Below are 18955 nucleotides of genomic sequence, written 5' to 3' on the forward strand. Positions count from 1 at the left end.
GTATTTTACATTTCAGTTTCAGATTTTATTTTGGCTTCTTTTTAAGTTTTCTGTATTTTTATTAATATTTCTATTTTGTTCATACATAATTTCCTTGACTTTCATTACATCTTCATTTAGATCTTTGAGCATTTTTTTTTTTTTTTTTGAGACAGAGTCTCACACTGTCGCCCAGGCTGGAATGCAGTGGCATGATCTCGGCTCACTGTAACCTCTGCCTCCCAGGTTCATGCGATTCTCCTGCCTCACCCTCCCAAGTAGCTGGGATTACAGGCACACTCCATCACACTTGGCTAATGTTTTGTATTTTTAGTAGAGACAGGGTTTCACTATGTTGGCCAGACTGGTCTTGAACTCCTGACCTCATGATCCACCTGCCTCGGCCTCCCAAAGTGCTGGGATTATAGGTGTGAGCCACCATGCCCTGCCTGATCTTTGAGCATCTTTAAGACAGTTGTTTTAAAGTCTTTGTCTAGTAGATCTGCCATCCAGTCTTTTTTTTAGTGATATTTTCTGTTGTTGTTGTTGTTTTTCTTTCTTTCAAATGGGCCACACTTCCCTGTTTCATTGTACGTCATATAATTTTTTGTTAATAAATGAACATTGGAATCTAATAATGAGGCAAATCTGGAAATCAGATTCTCTTCCTCAGGGTTTGCTGCCTTGTTGTTATTGTTTTGCTTTAATTATTACAGGCTATTTTTGTGCCCAGAATTAGCATAAGGTGTCAACTTAAGGTCTTTTTAAGTCTTAGCCTGCAAATTTACCTGGGCATGCATAATGACTTTCTATATCCTCCCATATATGCAGTTGCTTTTGAATTTGAATATCCTAGTCTTTAAAGCTTGACTCCCAATAGTAGGAAAATAAAAATAAATATAAAGTTGGTGGTGAGGAGCTGGTCCTTTACATCCCTTGGAAGTCACTTTTGTCAGAGGAGGAAGAGCTTGCAACACTGGAGGGATGTGCAACAGTTGCTGCTGTCTTTTTGTCTGCATCTCTGTGATGATAGTCAGAACACAGACTTCTTGATATTTGGAAGACAGGGTCCTTTTTGCCTATCCTGGCTCCTGAAAGCTGTGTACAAGCTACTCCATGAACATCCTGCCAGAGTGCTGAGCAGTCAGGGGATGGGTAGCTGCTACTGTGTTAAGAGCTGAAATCGACCAAAATTAACCACAGTTTACTGTTCAACCCTTCCCTATAAATAGCAAGCCTTTAGTAGACTCCAAAATAATTACATCAGGCAGATTCTTTCAGTGAAATCATTGTCTAGTTGAGGAGAAAGATTTCTGGTGCTTCTTACCTTACCATCTTCCCATAATCATCTGTCTCTATTTATTTTTGTGTGAATGAATGAACAGATTATTTGAGTGCTTGGTATGTTTCAGACACTTACTATGCAATCCAGTGTTCAAAAATAAAAGAGACAATATTCTTTCCGTCATGAAATTTCACTTCCCTGGTAAGAGACAAACATATAAAAAAGTCACAAAACTAATGACTTGTAATTCTACAGAGGAGTACAGGGTTTTGGAAAGCATACCAGGGGACATGCATAGTGAGTGGCGAGAGAGGAAGCTTCCCAGAAGTGTCCTAGGTAAAGAGGAGCAGTAAAAACTTCTAGTTAGAGGGAACAGCATCTATGAAAGCCCTAACATCGGAAGAAACTTGGTGAGTTTAAGAGGTGAATAAACACCGAGTTGTGTTAAAGGTGGATGAAATTCAAGATGAAGAAATGTTTTGTACCAACTATAAAGTGGTTTTTACCAACTATAAAATGGTTTTTCTAAGAAATGTTTTCCTTTCTCTCCGATTCTCTGACATCTGCTATTTTACCACTCCCTGCTTGAGACTAGATTCCCTGCTGTCTTAAAATCTGTTACTTCTTATGAAGTTTTGCAATCCTAGCCATAGCTATGCTATGAAAGACTCAGTGTCACCGTGAGATAGTGTGGTTGTTGATCCTGAACAGGAGCGGTCATTTGATTAGGCACACAATTAGTGAGGAGACTATGGTTTTTTAATATCCTTAATTTTTTCTGTATTGCATTGGCTAGAAATCTAATTGGTTTACTAAAATGATATGCATGTATAGAAGTAAATCTGTTCTAAAAATTATCAAATAAAAAAACATGCCTTATACTATCATAGAATACAGTATCTTAGAATGAGAGTTGTATAAAGACCTTAAGATATGACCTACTTGAATATGTTCTTCAGCAATGTTTTAGGGATCTACACAGAGGAGGGGAGGAGCTTGGTTTAGGGCAGGGCTCTGTGCTCCATTACCCTCCTCTACCAGCAGAGTTCTAATCATATTGGGTTTGTGTATTTAAGTTCTATACAATGTCAACATCAGTTGAAAAATGATTTTTTCTTTCATAAAAAGTTTGGAAAACACTCACCTAATATCATAGTTTTACTCAGTGTTGTGCTAGACCCAGCTCTTACCCAATGATGGAAACAAAATGAGCTTATTTCTTCTCTGCTCCATGTTTGCTGACATCATGTTAGTTATTTGAAGTTAGCAAACGCTACAAAAAGAGCTTTTATATTTTTTATTTTTTTCTTGAGAGCCAGTTTATTGACCTATAGTTACAAATGAATGTAAAGTAACAGCTGCATGCCATAGCTAGCTAAGGGCATGAGTAGGAAAAGAAAACAAATCTTCTGACCCTTATTCCAGGGCTGTTGCTGAGATACCCAGTATCACAGGAAGGCGAAGGAAACTTGCACATGTTGCATGCCTACATGTACCAAAGGCACTCATGTAGGTTAGGTGGTTTTATTCTCACAAAGACTCCGAGAAGTTAGAATTCTGTCTCCATTTTTCAGGTGTAGACATTAATCAGAAAGGAAACTTTGGTCCCAAAACATTTATTTATTGAGTGGCAAAGCCACAGTTCTCAGATACATAGAGCCAGCTTTTTCCCTTCTACCATACTGACATCTATTTTGTGACCTTGAATGTCACTTCCTTGAACATAAATTTCTTTACTGATATACTTAGAAAAAGGTAATCCTTAGCTACCACACAGGGATTCTAAAACCCAAGTGAAACACTGTGTGTGTGAATACATTTTATAAATTACAAAGTGCTATTAAAATTACATTAGTCTATTACTCATATAAAATATTAAATCATGACACCACTCTGCTTCAATTTCATATTCATTAATAGCAATGAGAAGCAGTTTAGCATAGCAATTAAGGACACAGACTTTGTCATCAGACAGGCTTGAGTTGGATCCCGTCTTTTTCTCTTACCCACTATTCCACTATGTGATTTGGGGCAGCTATGTAAACTCTCTGTACCTCAGTTTCCTCATTTATAAAATGGAGATAATTCTAAGTTCTAACTCATAGAATTTTTGTAAGGATTAAGTAATACATGAAAAGCATTTAACATGGTTCCAGGTGAAGCACTAGCTCTTAAGAAAATTAATTGGAATTAGGATCATTATCTTACTCACTGCACTCACTTAACCAGCCCCATAAGAAAATTGTCTCAGCTCTCTATTTCTTACAGACACTGGCTAGATGACTATTCTTTTATTTTTTAACTAACTTTGAGCTTAATTTGTTTACAAAGCCCTTGACAGTACTTCTCTTTCAATCCATATTTGTTTTGTTTTCTGACTTTCTTTCTTCTCTCATCTTCTCTAAGCCGTCTGTCTCAGAACTGTGGAAATCTAGCTTTGTCCCTCATAGCTTAAGCATGCTTTTATTTGCCTCCTCTTTCTTCTTTTCCCTCTGCCTTCTTGTCTTCCTTGAGAATTTGTTGACTGACATCACATCCATTTAACAAATAATGATGAGTTAATGATTCACAGTGCTTGAAGTTTCATATGGTAAAAAAACCCTATATATTTCATCTTAAAAGCTATGAAGACATTTCTCTTAAATTTTAAAAGATTCAGATTTAAAAGAGAATTTTAAATTGGTACATAATTTATACTTGATTTCTCACCCTTTTTTGTTTTCTATTTCTTTATTTTTTCTGCTTTTTCTCTAGAAGTAGTTGTCAACATCATTTTTTGATTTTGTGTGTGTGAGATAAACAGAGATACTGTCATTAAAGCAGCTAGTACACAGTGAATACTTAGTAAATGTTGGCTGCTATGGTTATATGTAAATATTATGCTGATAAAGACAGCCTGTGCATCTTCTCCAATTCTAACCACAAAACATTATGTCCATAAGGGTAAAGTCTCCTGAAATCAATCTTAGTACCTCCGAATGTCTGTGGGAAATCCGATTTAAGGTAGTAAAGTTATCTGAGTCTTAATAGCTGAAGGAGGTTGTTACTTAAATGGCTAGTTTGTTGGTTCATAACATTTTAGGGTACTAGGATCATAGTCTGCTAAAGTGGTAGGTATCTCCATTAAGTAAATGCCATTAACAATTTATTCCTTCGTAAATGTAGACTCCACAATTGGAATTTTAGATTTCGCTACTAATGTGTAATTTACTCCGAAATTTGTAAATGCTGTTGATTTTAGCTTCCTGAAAATATGCATAAAAATGCAGCACAGGCCGTGACATCTACTTTTTTTCAATTAAGTATTTGGGTATCTTTTCTATTATCACCTTTTTATACGTCCTGAAAATCTTAGCCCACAACTCCTGAAAATCTTCAGAAATTGCAATTCCATGATCATTGAATTTGTGATAAGATGGTTCATGATCCTCATAGTTAGACACAACAAAGAGCGAAGAGTGCTTAGGGAAAAAGCCGGTTTAGTCAAAAATACAAAATTAATGAAACATAAGCAAAAGGCCACATCTATAGGAGGGTCACTGTATTGGTGAGGTTTATTCCAGTTGAACTTTAAGGATGTGATGTTCAAGGCTATACTAATCAATATAGCTGTTTAAACATTTTCTGTCTTGTGAAACTTAGTCTATAAAGACTAAACCTGATAATAAAATTTAGATGTAAGCTGCATTGGTTGGTAAGCACTTTAGGTATTTAGGCAGGGCATAAAGTAAATAAAAAAATTAAGATTAAGATTTATGGGTCAAAATTAACTATAATATAGACATTGCATTGTATTAAACTGTCTATTCTACTAGTATTATAATTACCCATATCATCACTTTGGGTACAATTTTCAGGTCTTCTCTCCATCCCTTATTCCATCATCTAACAGTTATTATAGTGTCTACTCCAGCCTAGGCAGTATGCTAGGCGTTGGTGAACACAGATGAACGGAACAGACACTGTGCATTGTTCTCAAGAGCTGACAGTCTAGCTGTACATTCAGATAACTAAGTGACAACAATAAATAATGGCAAGTAGTATGAAAGGAAAATCATAAGATTTTGGTAGAGAACATAGCAGAGGACTTAACATAGAACTGGGTAAAGAGGGAAGAGAGGGAAGAGAAATCTTATGGAAGAAGGCACCTGTCAGCTATTTCCTTCAGCAGTTATATAGGAGGCATAAGGTGCATTCCATTCAGTGCTTTATAATTCATACTAGTAAGATTATGGATTTTTTTCAGTTGCATTACTTTTTCCCTGGCTTCACTGAGATGATTGACAATTAAGTATGGTAGATATTTAAAGTGTGCAATGTAATGATTTGATGTATGTATATGTTGAGAAATAATCACCACAATCAATCTAATTAACATAGCCATTACCTCACATAGTTACCATTTTTTCTATTTGTGTGGTGGGTACACTTGAAATCTCTCTTAGCAAATTCCAAGGACACAATGCAATATTATTAATTATAGTTACCATGTTGTCCATTAAGTCTCCAATACCTATTCATTTTGTATGGGATTATTTGTACTGTTTCACCAATATCTCTCCTTATACCCTACCTACCACCGCCTTGTAACCATCATTCTAGTCTCTGTTACTTTGAGTCTGAATTTTTTTTTTTTTAGATTCCACATATAAGTAGAATCATGCAGTATTTGTCTTTCTGTGTCTGGCTTATTTCACTTAACACAATATCCTTCAGATTTATCCAGGTTGTCACAAATGGCAGCAGGATTTACCTTGTTTTTAAGGCTGAATAGTATTGTACTGTGTGTATCAATCACATTTTCTTTAACCACTCATCGGTTGATGGATGCTTAAGTCATTTTCATTTTGTGACTATTATGAATAATGCTGCAAAGAACATGGGAGGGTAAGCATCTCTTCAAGATAGTGATTTTTCCTTTGGATGTATACACAGAAGTGAGTTTATTGGATCATATGATAGTTCTATTTATGTATTTTTTAGGAATTCCCATGCTGTTTTTAATAATGATCATACCAATTTACTTTCCTGTCAGCAATATGAAAGGGTTCTCTTTTCTGTACATCCTTGCCAATGCATATATATATTTTTTGTCTTTTTGATAGTAGCCATCCTAACAGATGTGAGATATCTCATTGTGCCTTTGCTTTGGATATCCCTGATGATTAATGACTTTGAGTACGTTTTCATATACCTGTTAGCCATTTGTATGTCTTTGGGAAAATATTCATATCTTTGCCCATTTTTATTCAGATTTTTTCTTACCAAGTTTTATGGGTTCTTAAATATTTTGGATATTAACCCCTTATCAAATATATGGTTTTCTAGCCAGAGCAATTAAGGAAGAAAAAAAAATAAAAGTCATCCAAATCAGAAAGGAAGAAGTAGAACTGTCTCTGTTTGAAGAGTATATTAACTTATACATAGAAAGCCCTGAAGACTTCATCAAAAAAACTGCTAGAACTAATAAATGAATTTCATAAAGTTATAGGATACAAAGTCAACATATAAATATCAGATGAGTTTCTTTACACTAATAGGAAACTTTCCAAAATAGAAATCAGAAAAACAGTTCCCTAGCATCAAAAATATAACTAGAAATAAATTTAACCAAGAAAGTGCAAGATCTATACACTGAAAACTCTAAAACTTTGGCAAATGAAATAGAAGAAGACATAATTAAATAGAAAATAGCCTATGTTCATAAATTGGAAGAATTAATATTGTCAAAATGTCCATATTACCCAGAGTAATTTACAGATTAAATTCAATCTCTACCAAAATTTTAATGGTATTTTTATAGGAATAGAAAAACACAAAAATAATAGGGATCACAAAAGACCTCAAATAACTAAAACAATCTTGAGCAAGCAGAACAAAGTTGGAGGCAGCACACTCCCTGATTTCAAATTATATTGTAAAGATATTGTAATCAAAACAGTATGATACTTGCATAAACACAGACACATAAGCCACATAGAACAGAATAGTGAGCCCGGGAATAAACCCATCTGTACGATGTGTGGTCAACTATTTTTTAACAAAAATGCCAAGATTACATAATGGAGAAAGGATAGTCTCTTCAATAAATGATATTGGAAAGTTCACACTTTATCCTGTGAGAGATGGGAACTAAGAGTGAAACCTACACTGTCTAAAGATTGAAGAGTACATTCTGAAAGGGCTGAATGAGGGAGATTGGAGGCAGAGACAGTAAATGATTGTCCAACCCAGATGATTGATAATAGAGACCTGGATTCAATTAGTTTTAAGAGAGGATCCATTGAAGAATTGTTATTGAACATTGTTTTCTTACTTAAGAAATAAACTAGAATGACATAGTTTTGCTATCTAGAGTTACAACAATGATTCTGGTCTGTAAATGTACCCTCTAAATCATAAGAATTAATTGTGATAATTAAGTCACTGGAAAATGGCAAAAATAAGGTAGAATTTGGTTGGCTTTGAGTGTAAACACTTGCTACCAAAGCATACCTGCTCTGAATCTATTTAAATATCAACTAATAGGGTGGCTCACAAAATAGATAATTTAGTAATATCTGCTAATATCTGAATATTTGCTATGTAAGAGCGCAATAAGCACTCGATGCATGTTAGCTATGGTTATGTATGTAAGAGCCACTTATACTGAGATTATTTTGTTAAGGCCTTGCACAACCATAGGAGATGGTTGCTGTTCTACTTTACAGAGGAGAACTCAGGGATAAGAGAGTTTAATAACAGGATCTTCTCCTGATGAAGAAGACAATAATCCAGACTGCCAAATTTCACACCAGAGCCAAGAAATTCTAACTTCTACAAATCACAAACATGATCGCAATTTCAAAAGTTTTGCCTTATACAGTTTTCCATAACTGAATGTTAAGAATGAATACCTTCAGGTTAATGGTGTTAAAACTAAAAGGCTATAGTTTCAAAATTACACAAAGTATTCACACGATGTGTTGAAATGCAGTGAACTTCAAAAATCTTTCCAAAACCCCAAATATAGTTTTTCAGTGTGGAAATGTTCTATGTTTTGATGTTGCTCTTAAAAAGCAGAAATTGTATTGATAACTAATCATGTCACTACAAACTGATGTTTGACTTTACCTTTTACGTTGAGCTCCAGTACTGCTGTGGCTCTTCTAATAATAGAATCCTAAAGTGTTTCTTTAGGATAAAATATTGATGTATGATAAGATCTTAGTGAGAGAGGATGAAGTGGCTCAGCACCCATGATCTCTTATAAATGTGACAAATGGCATAGGTAGAGAATTGATCCATTTATCTAACTGTAAACCCTTGCCAATTCATTATTCTATATGCTATGTCTGGGAATTTGAAGGTATTATAGTAGTTATTTATGAGCAAGTCTCTTTCCTTAGAGTTCTCACAGAATGTCTTTCACAAGTTTAGTAAAGAGACTTAGAAAGCTGATTCTATCAACTCAGCAAGAGAGGTTCTATCTGTCAATGATAGACTCACACATTAACCAACTTCATGAGATTGATGTCTAAATTAGGAATACAAATTTTTAAATTTAGCATGAGAAATAGTATCACATGCATAGGAATAGCTAAATCTTCTCTCCCCCTAAGAAGATCTACGCAACAAGAAGGAACATAATGAAAAGGATAATTAATGCATTTAAACCAAGAAAAAGGAGAGTTAGATAAAAAGGATTCTTTAATGGCAGCAGGCTAAGTCAGCCCAACAGGTATAATTTCGTCAGTGGTACTAGAGACAGTGAAAGTCCTCCCCACAAAGTCTTGTAAGTACCTTGAGGATAAGGACCCTGTTTTGTATCTATCATATCTCCAATCCCTGGAACAGACCAACCACTCACTAAATATGAGGAGAGTCTATTGGCTAAGACTCCTCTATTCGGTGCTTGAATGAACTCTTCGTACTTTTTTATGGCTCTCATTCCTTCTATGCATCCATGAATGACCTCTTTTTTTTTTTTTTTTTTTTTTGAGACAAAGTCTCACTCTGTCACCCAGGCTGGATGGAGTGCAGTGGAATGATCTTGGCTCACTGCAACCTCTACCTCTCGGGTTCAAGTGGTTCTCCTGCCTCAGCATCCTGAGTAGCTGGGATTACAGGCATGTGCCACCTCGCCTGGCTCAGTTTTGTATTTTTAGTAGAAATGGGGTTTCACCATGTTGGCCAGGCTGGTCTCGAACTCCTGACCTCAGGTGATCCGCCTGCCTCGGCCTCCCAAAGTGTTGGGATTACAGGCATGAGCCACTGCATTTGGCCTCTTGGATGACCTCTTGAATGCCACATTCTTTCATTAGATGTGCCAGCATAGTCGAGTTGGAGTCTGATATGCTCATCAAGTAGCCAATCTGTCTCTTTATGCTTTTTATTTCTGTTTTTGTCCATTTCTTTCTGCTTTTTGGCAGGAAGAATCAGGGCATGCCAATAAAGCCCCTATGTGCATTTCACATGAAATATATTTCTTTGTATCTATTACATCAGCACTCCATCCTATGATACGATATAATGCAGCTCAGCCAGATTGGCCCAGTCTATTGCTTCTAACAGTTTCTGCTAATTACGAGAGATGAGGCTCAGGATGTTAAAACTGTGTTGAAGTTCATCAAAGTGGAAGCCTTGGGGAAAATCCCTTACTATTAAACGCTACAATCCACTGAAGATACAGGAATGTTTTTCTTCAATTCATTCCAGCAGATATTTAATGAGCACTTGATCTGTTAAGTGCAGGGTTAAAGGCAAATGAGACCATTTTTGCCTGCCTTTAACTTGGAATAACATTCTGTTTTTGGACTCATGTTTTAATTTTTTAATAGCCTTATCTATTTACATTTAGTTTTTATTCACTTACTACTTAGGAATCCTAAAAAGGACTTCCTCATTGCTTAAAAAGAGGTAAGGAGAGAAGTAGGTAACCAGATAATACATCTTGAAACACAAATTGTATTTTAGGAAGTGAAGCCCCAGCAGAAATTTCCCCTAGTGAGTGAAGAGGTGATACAGTGAATCATCTCCTAGAATCACAATCTTTGCCCTACAAGGCAGCTAGGTATCAGAAAATGGGAATCTTTTGCCCAATTCCTCTATTACCTATCTGTGTGATTTTGACCATATCACGTCTTCTTTTCAGTTTTCAATTGTCTCATACAAGTAATGAAAATGTTGGACTTGATGACATATTATTTCCTTTTACATCAGAATTTGCTACAGCTCACCATTTGAGAGATTTAAAATTATATAAAGTTATTTTCTCTGCAATCCATTGCAGAAAAGATATCAGGAATTACTAGCAATGTTCATTTTTAGTGAAATAATATTTATGAAGCAACTACTATGTGCCAGACACTGTGCTAGTTGTGGATTTGCTCAGTTATGTCTCTCTCACATATCTAATAAACCCCTTCTAAAGATAAATCATTTGAAATGTATAATGATGAATTATTTGTCTTTGACAGCCTTTGATGTGTGTGTGTGTGTGTGTGTGTGTGTGTGTGTGTGTGTGTGTGTGTATGTATGTACAATTGTTGGGTTTTAGGGTTGGATTTTGAGGCTTGGTCTTTAGTATTAACCAGCACTCCTCATTGGAGAAGTTTACCATTAGCTTGGAATTCCTGCACCCAACAGTTGTGTCTTGTATCACTGAGCACTGATATGATTGCAAAAATAAAGATGAGTGATGCTATGCATTTTTTAAGCACAGGTCTTATTCATTTCTGCCTATACTATGGAGTGCCTATCATATAGTCTAGCCTCCTTTTATTGATCAATAAATTTTATTTCCAAATAAAAATGTGATATTTCAAGAGCTTACTTACAATAAGCTATAATGCAATGAGAAATTATGGACCAGAAAGAACGTTAAAAGAATTGGTCAGTGTTTTTCACTGAAAAGAAACAGAATACATGGAGCCATCTATTCAGCTATATCAGTATTTGATTCGTGCTCTTTAATTAATTTCTTTTAAAAAGGTATGTTTGCAATACATTTCATTACTAATCACATTAAATTAATTATCGAATGTATGAGTTCCTTCTGAAAGTAATGAATTAGCTTGAGAATCCCTCATTGCATACCATGTATATATTTGAATTTCCAAAACAGAAGATGACTTCAGCTTACACACTGTGTCTGGCCAATAGAGATATTCTCAAAATGTTTGGGTCACTGTTTTGTCACTGAGCCAAACTTCCTGGTCCAGATTCCTTCCACAGAAATGTCTCTTCAAAGTCAGTCAGATAATTTTGCCCTTGGCCATGGAAAAATAGCATTGGATTTACTCTGTTTTGAAGAGCCAGAGCAGAGTGAGTGTCACTTCCCATCAGGTATTATTTATGAAGCGACCTCTCAAATGAAAGGCTGACATCGTGTTACTGCCCTAATCATCTGCTATTAGTTTAAGTCTAACTCAACTGTTTTGGGCTTTCATAGAATAAATAAATACGGTTTCTATCCTTTGCCTAAATATTGCCTCATAATATTTCTAAGAAACAAATTAAAAAAAAAAAAAAAACGGCTGGGCACAGTGGCTCACGCCTGTAATCCTAGCACTTTGGGAGGCCGAGGCGGGCAGATCACGAGGTCAGGAGATCAAGACCATCCTGGCTAACACGGTGAAACCCCATCTCTACTAAAAATACAAAAAAATTAGCCGGGCGTGGTGGCGGGCGCCTGTAGTCCCAGCTACTCGGAAGGCTGAGGCAGGAGAATGGCGTGAACCCAAGAAGCGGAGCTTGCAGTGAGCCGAGATCGCACCACTGCACTCCAGCCTGGGTGACAGAGCAAGACTCTGACTGAAAATAAATAAATAAACAAACAAACAAATAAATAAATAAAAAACCTTCTCTGGGCAAGATGCTGAAGTGAGTCTTTGGTATTTTGTCATCCATAATTCACCCGATACTTTAATCTACCCACCACCTTTTCTCAATTTCCTAATAACCCTACAGAGCCATTCTGGTAAGATGGAGGTGACCCTTTCTTTTTGCCTCCAGGGTTGTTATAGGAGCCAAATAGGACCAACATGAGGACACCATTCTCCTGGTCACAGAGATTTGTTCTGGGATGGATGAGCATGTGGCTCAATCTGGAAAAGATCTATTTTCCCAGGGAAAGTGAGCATGTGACTACCAGTGGGTGTCTTACCACCCGAAGGAGAGAGCAAAACTATGGGTGAAGCCTAGAGCAGAAAAGGGAGATAGAGTCTTGATTACATTTCAACTGTTACTCCCAGTCCTGCCTTCACATCCACTTCTTGGCTTTACAGTTTTATGATTGAGTACATCTCTCCCCCAATCCTCTTTTTTCCTTAGGCTAATTTGAATGAGTTCCATCTGCTGTAACCAAAAGGATCCCGATGAACGCCTCTTTTCAGGCTTTTGCTGTAACTGCTCTGTGCCTCTCTCTGTATGACTTTACTGTGTTACATCAAACTACCTCACCCTCCACCCCAAGTCAGTGGCACAAGAGACCACACTCCCTATATTCATAGCCTAGCTTGTATTTCAGGCCTTACAGATTTTGCCTGACAACTGACTTTGTAATTTCTCACAAGGCTTTTGGATAAATGTACGAATGGCATATTAGTTTTTGAGCTTGTTCACATCTTATGAGACAAGTTGGTTTCCCAGTACAATACAATATTTTAACAGGTCAGAACGAGTAAACAAAATCTAAAAAGTCAAGATATAGAAAGCTGGGTTATATGCATGCTCCTGTACTTGGATTTTTTTTAAACCTGCATTTACTTACTTAAAAATATCTATTGTGTACTTCCTACAAGCTAGGCATGGTATAAGGAATAGGATACAACCTGGGGAAAGCAGGCTGGGTCTCTGCCGTCATAGAGAACATTGTCTCTCAGCAAAGATTGACATGAATCAGATAAAAATACAAATATGTATATACAACTAAAATAAGTGCTAGTCTATAGGGGACTGTTGGGTCTGAGGGTTCAGGGAGAAATAAATTCTAGAGGAAGTGATAATGGAGGTTAAATGTAAAGGCTGAATAAGAGATAACTGCATGAACACAGGCAATTTCTAGGAAACAGTAATATCTGTCCAGAAGGTGAGAACAGCTTTTCTTCAGTCTCTTAAAGTGGAAAGATACATGATTTATTTGAAGGATTAGAAGAATGAGGGAGTGGCAGCAGGTGAGGCTAAAGAAGTGTGTGAAGGACCAGTTGAGGGTTGCTGCTGTTCCCTTTTAGGCAATGGTCAGCCATTTAAAGATTTGAGGTCAAAGAGTGGCACAATCAGGTTTATGTTTTAAAAGATCCTGTAACTTAGTAATTCATAAGTCTGGCTCACATTGGAATCTTCTGAGGGGATTAAAAAATACTGTTGCCTGGTGGCCATCTGATTCTAATAGAATCAAAACCTCTGGGGTGGGACCCTGGCTCTAGTCAGCTTAAAAGCTACCCAGGTGATTCTAACATAAATCTAGGCCTGAACATCATCAACATAAATGGTGTGGGAGATGAGGTTAATACTAGCACCTGTCATAGAGTGGTCCAAGCTGACATGACTCACTATGACTCTAGGTTATTGCCTCCAAACCTAATATGTTCATGGATTGCATCAATAGAAGTATAGCTTCTGAATGAGAGAAGGAGTTGTTCCTCCTCTCTTTGCATTAGGCCCAGTGTACCTGCAAAGTTTGTTCACTTCTCAGCACCACACTTAAGGAGGAAATTAAGGAAACTGAAATATTCCCAGGAAAAAAGCCAACCAGGTGACAAAGAGAATCTGAAACACAGTGAAGAGAAATGGTCGAGTAGCTCCAGATACGTTTAATCTACAGTCAAAATATCCTTTGCAAAGGATAATGTAGGAATCTCAGTTTTCAAGTAAGTCAAAAGATGTTATTTATTCAATGGGTTAAAATGAGGGTCTACTATATACCCATCCTAGACATTGGAAAAATGGCAGAAAATGAAGTAGACAAAAATCCTTGTCCACATGGAGCTTATATTCAAGTGAAGATTGAAGTTTTCTGGTTCATATGATCTTCAAGATCATAATTTTTAACCGACTTCTGTGATTAGCAACCATAGAATATGTGATAGGGAGACATATTTTAGTTGTAATTTTAGAACATTAAAAGTGGAAGTCGCAGTGAGCCAAGATTGCACCACTGAACTCCAGCCTGGGTGACAGAGCGAGACTCCGTCTCAAAAAAAAAAAAAGTGGAAGTCTGTGAGAAGCAAAGAGGTCACCATGTATGGAAGGATTCCAGCAGGAACAGCCATTGCAGAGGGGATTCAGGAATCTAATGGTAAGAATAAAAAGCTGTAATAGGAAGGAGACTGATGGGGAGTACTTTGTAAAACTGAGAACCAAGTACAGTCCTATCATATTAAATACTAGCAGCGCTTACATAGTTTGAGCATTTACTGTGTGCCATGCATTTTGCTAAGTGCTTATCACACATTATTTCACGTAATACTCATAACACTCATATAGGTGGAAAGAATAAAACTGTCAAATTATACTTTTTAAAAAGTTAAAAACATGACATATAATATGAAATGAAGATATGTCAGATATTTTACTTGACTCCTTAATTAGTGGGGGAATTGGTGTGATGGTAAGACTGGTTCCAAGAACATTTGAGGAGCTCAGTATTTACAGGTTTGTTAACAAAGGGATGCTAGCAGAGATTGCTACATTAGGTACAAGACTGGTAATGTCCTGGAGGGCAATAAATCGTCACATTTGAGGTTATTTTCTCTACTGGAAAAATTATTTGCATCTTTATCAGATAAAAGTCTCCAAGTTAACATGCACCTGTAATAAATCTGGAAACGTTTTTCAATAGCAAACTAAGTTCAACAAATGACATTCCCCTTAAATACTTCCTGAGAGGGCCTGTTAAACAATTCCTGCCTATGATACTGAAAAAAAAAAAGACTACCTTTTGGCTTTATTTTTCAAGTTTTGCATAACGTTTCTTAACATTGGAAGAATTAAGTATGTTTTCAGGATTTTCTAGCTAGCAGTTATAAAGCTGGGTCTCAAACTGAGATCTCTCCAGATGCCCACATTGAAATGAGCCACATAACAAGTCTTTGGGGAGACATGAGGGCAGGGTCTCATGAATCATATCAGTACTGTTTGATTAGGGCTGAGTATCAGCTTGAGTTTTTTTTTAATTGATTACCAGAACATTCAAAATTAACTTCTTCAACTATTTAAAACTTTTTTTTTTCCCCGAAAAGAAGCAGGGCATAAAACGTGAATAATAAAAAAAAAAAAAAGCGGTTCATCCGCAATTTGCTACCACTGGCTCTAAGACAAAGACTGTGGAACCCCACGTAGAAATCTGATTCTTTAGAATTTGCAGCAGCTATTTTCTCTGAAAGATTTCTTCCTCAACTTGTGGGATTTTATTTTGCTAATGTTGTTAATTTAGGACGTTGCCATTTCCAAACATGGACATTGTAATTGTTAATAGTCTTCTATTTATAGAATGATAATTTTGAGCTCTTAAGGTATAAAGAGAAAGGCCAGTTCTCTAGAATGCCACTTTGTTCAGCCTCATGTAACTGACTGCAGATTTGATCTCGCTGTTTTTCTTTTCTGTGAGTTAATCTCAAGGAAAGACTTCAGTGTTATGGTTGGGGAGTAAATGGAAAGCGTGTAGCTGGCTTAGTGTTCCAATAAGGCTTCAGGACAATTCTCCAAGTTTAAGGTGATAGGCCCCTATTACATAAAGTTAAAGTAGCAGAAAACTAGCCACTCCAATACTTTATTCTAGAACTCACACTAGATGGGAGAGTACAATTTTGCTTTTAGGTTAGAGAAAAGGTTTGGATTTTGCTCCATTAAAAAAAGTAAACTGAAATGTGTTTATAGGCAGTCATAAACACTTTACACAGATTATCTCACTGAATCCGTAACAATTCTACCGTTAGATTCTATTATGGCTCCCATTTCACAGATGAGGAAACAGATCCAGAGAGGTTAAGCCAGCTGACCGGGGTTTATAGTCAGTAAGATGCAGAGCTAAGATTAGACCCAGGCTATCTGATTAGAAGGCTAGATGATGTCACCTTCCCAAATTATGCTGTGGTAGAGAAAGCACATAGAAAAAGAGAGCACCAATCCCATTTCTAGCTTCAGTTCTGGTATTAACTGCCTTTAAAACCCTGGACAAGTCATCTCATTTGTCTGGGCCTCTACTTCCCTCTGTAAAATGAAGTGTAGAAACAATTTGGATTGGATGATCTCTGGGGTGTCTTCCAACTCCAAAGATCTGATTCTGTAATTGCATCTTGACCTTAGATGGGCACACACACCTCCCCACACCGCCCCCCACCCCACTGCTTCCCAAGGCGAAATCTAATCCTGCTGAAAGTACCCAGTATAATTTGATGCTAAACTCAAGACCCCACCGAAATCCTATTACTTACAACATCCCCTCAAGAACATAAAACACTTAAAATCTGGCAAGCCAGTTCTTTAGAATAAGTTGCCAATGGGGTGTGATTTTTGGAAGTAAAATGTTAATACCAAAAACAGAAAAAAGAAACAGTTCAAAACAAATCCTCCTCTCTCTTTAAATCACCTCTTTTCTACAATGTTACCTTGACAACTCAGCTCTGGCTCTTTAGATATGGGGGTTTTTCAGTGTGGGAGAAGAGGGGTGTCCTCCTCCTGTTTTGAGTTTTCCTCTTGTTGCACGGAAAGGGAAAATGTCAAAGGTAGAGCACCAAATCCAGCAGAATGTACACAGGGCATCTTGAGGGAGTGTCATCCAGAAATAATCACAGGTGCACAGAATTAGGACCCATTCTGATTCAAAGTACATTCTTTTCTTTTCTATTTTCCATAGCCATAACACACATTGCAACAGCCTATAAAATGTTACATTTTTGGACCAGCACTGTTACAGAACAGAGAGCAACAAAAGTGCCTGAAAAATAATTGCATTATTTTTAGTCGCTGCAGCAAAAAATGTACATACCAGGTTGAGGGGACAGCTCCGAAGAACTGTACCAGTGTGGAAATGCTAAAAATATTGCTCCCCCTCAAGCAATTGAAATTTTGAGCAAAGATTTAGGAAGCGGCAGGTAGGGAGATCAAATTAGAATTTACATCTCTCAGCTGTAATAAGCTTGTTATCAGGACTGGCAAGAGCTCAGGGGGCAGACAGGGGTCAGCTGGGGACTCAAGTGTAAGGAGCAAGTGAAAAAGGAGCAGTGTTGAGCAGAAGAAAGAGAGGACTTATCTCCAGCATCTAGCACTACAGAGCAGAGGCTGTGTGGAGAATGGCTGAAAAATCAGAATTGGTTGTAGAAGCAGTTTTCCTTCTGGTTGTGAGTATGAGCCCGGCAGACACCATGAGCGCTGTTGCGGGGGAGTCAGCCTGTGCTTGACACATGTGTTTCCCATTGATAGCTGGAGACAGCCCAGTAGCTGTGAGTTGGTCTGACAAAGCCATATTGAAGTACAGAGTACGGTTTCAAAGCAGTCAGAAAAAGAACGGGAATGCTGTTCAGGAAATTCTTCAGGCATGGGCAGGGACTTGGCTGCAGTTCTGCAGTTGGAAAATCTGACTGGGGCAGCTTCTGAGCGCAGGCTGGGCCTGCACACACTCAGCGGGCCGAGTGGCCACCTCCTTCAGAGCTGCTCAGCACGCCCTGAGATCGCTGGCGGTTTTCATCGCCGGTTTGTGAAACGGACAAGAGAGGTAGGGTAGTATTCAGTTCTTGCATTTGCACGCGTCTGTTCACTTTCTAAGCTATCTGCCTGCTGTGTTTGCAGGCACTCCGAGTTTTTAGTGTGTGCATGTGTGTGTGTGTGTGAATTAGCAAGTTAGAACTCAGTCATGTAAACAATTGGCGCGGGGCTCCAATCTGTGCTTTTCCCCCTTTAAGGTCTGATTTTCAGCAGGGCAGAGAGACTTTTTTGAAAGTTAGGATTTAGCTGGCAACATTATTGTGTAAAGAGAAGTATGTGAATTCCTTATGTTGTCACCCTGCTCCAACCATCTGTAACTTTTCCTTTCTGCGTGGAAGGGCCGTTCACTGGCAAGGAAGATAATTTCAGATGAAACTATCTGTGTGCTTTGCTTCGCAAGAGTTTTAACGGGGAGTTTTTTGTTGTTCTTGTTGTTTTTTAATAGCAGAAACTGGCTCTCATTTTAGGAGGGAATCAGAGTTTGAAGTTTCTACGTTGGATGACACTTTCAAAGTGTCGAAACAGATATGTGTGGATGGGTTTCTAAAATCTTTCATATAGGAGTTTGACTGTCATTATCTGAGATTTGACTGTCTGTGATATATTTGACTGGAATTATGCTGGATCAACATTTGTAATTCTGTTTCTATAATCATTTCCAATTTTCTCACTTGAAGTAATTTGCAGTTTTACTCTCAAAAAATACTTCTGTATTTTAGGAAACATAGATAATAAAAAAGTAACAGAAAAGCAGTTTACTCAAAATTCTTCTTAAAGGACAGAGACATGACGGTGTGAATTTTATTTCATTGATCGCTTGGTTTTATTTTACACCTTACTGAAAAAGAGCTTTTTATAAAAATCAAAGTTTTAAAAATTTTCGGCACAACAGGGATCTCAGTTTTCCTCTTCAGTTTTGGTTCTTCTTATCAACTCTATTGCAATATAGATTTTTTCCTCTCATAGGAAAGCTATACCTTGTTTTATGTACAGCATTTAGAAAAC

At 37.2% G+C, this 18955-nt stretch overlaps 1 protein-coding gene across 2 annotated transcripts in view; it reads left to right on the forward strand.

Moving 5' to 3' along the window:
• Positions 1-17839: 17839 nt before the first annotated feature.
• SGCD (sarcoglycan delta) overlaps positions 17840-18955 on the forward strand; it is a 423006-nt gene continuing 421890 nt past the window's right edge. The window contains exon 1 of one of the 2 annotated variants that reach the window (XM_032158477.2): positions 17840-17960. The gene's annotated coding sequence lies outside the window, so the exon portion shown is untranslated. The remainder of the gene's footprint in view (positions 17961-18955) is intronic. The other variant, XM_032158481.2, reaches the window with a different exon arrangement.

This window comes from Hylobates moloch, unplaced genomic scaffold (assembly GCF_009828535.3).
Source record: "Hylobates moloch isolate HMO894 unplaced genomic scaffold, HMol_V3 SCAFFOLD_6, whole genome shotgun sequence".
Classification (NCBI taxonomy): Eukaryota; Metazoa; Chordata; class Mammalia; order Primates; family Hylobatidae; genus Hylobates; species Hylobates moloch.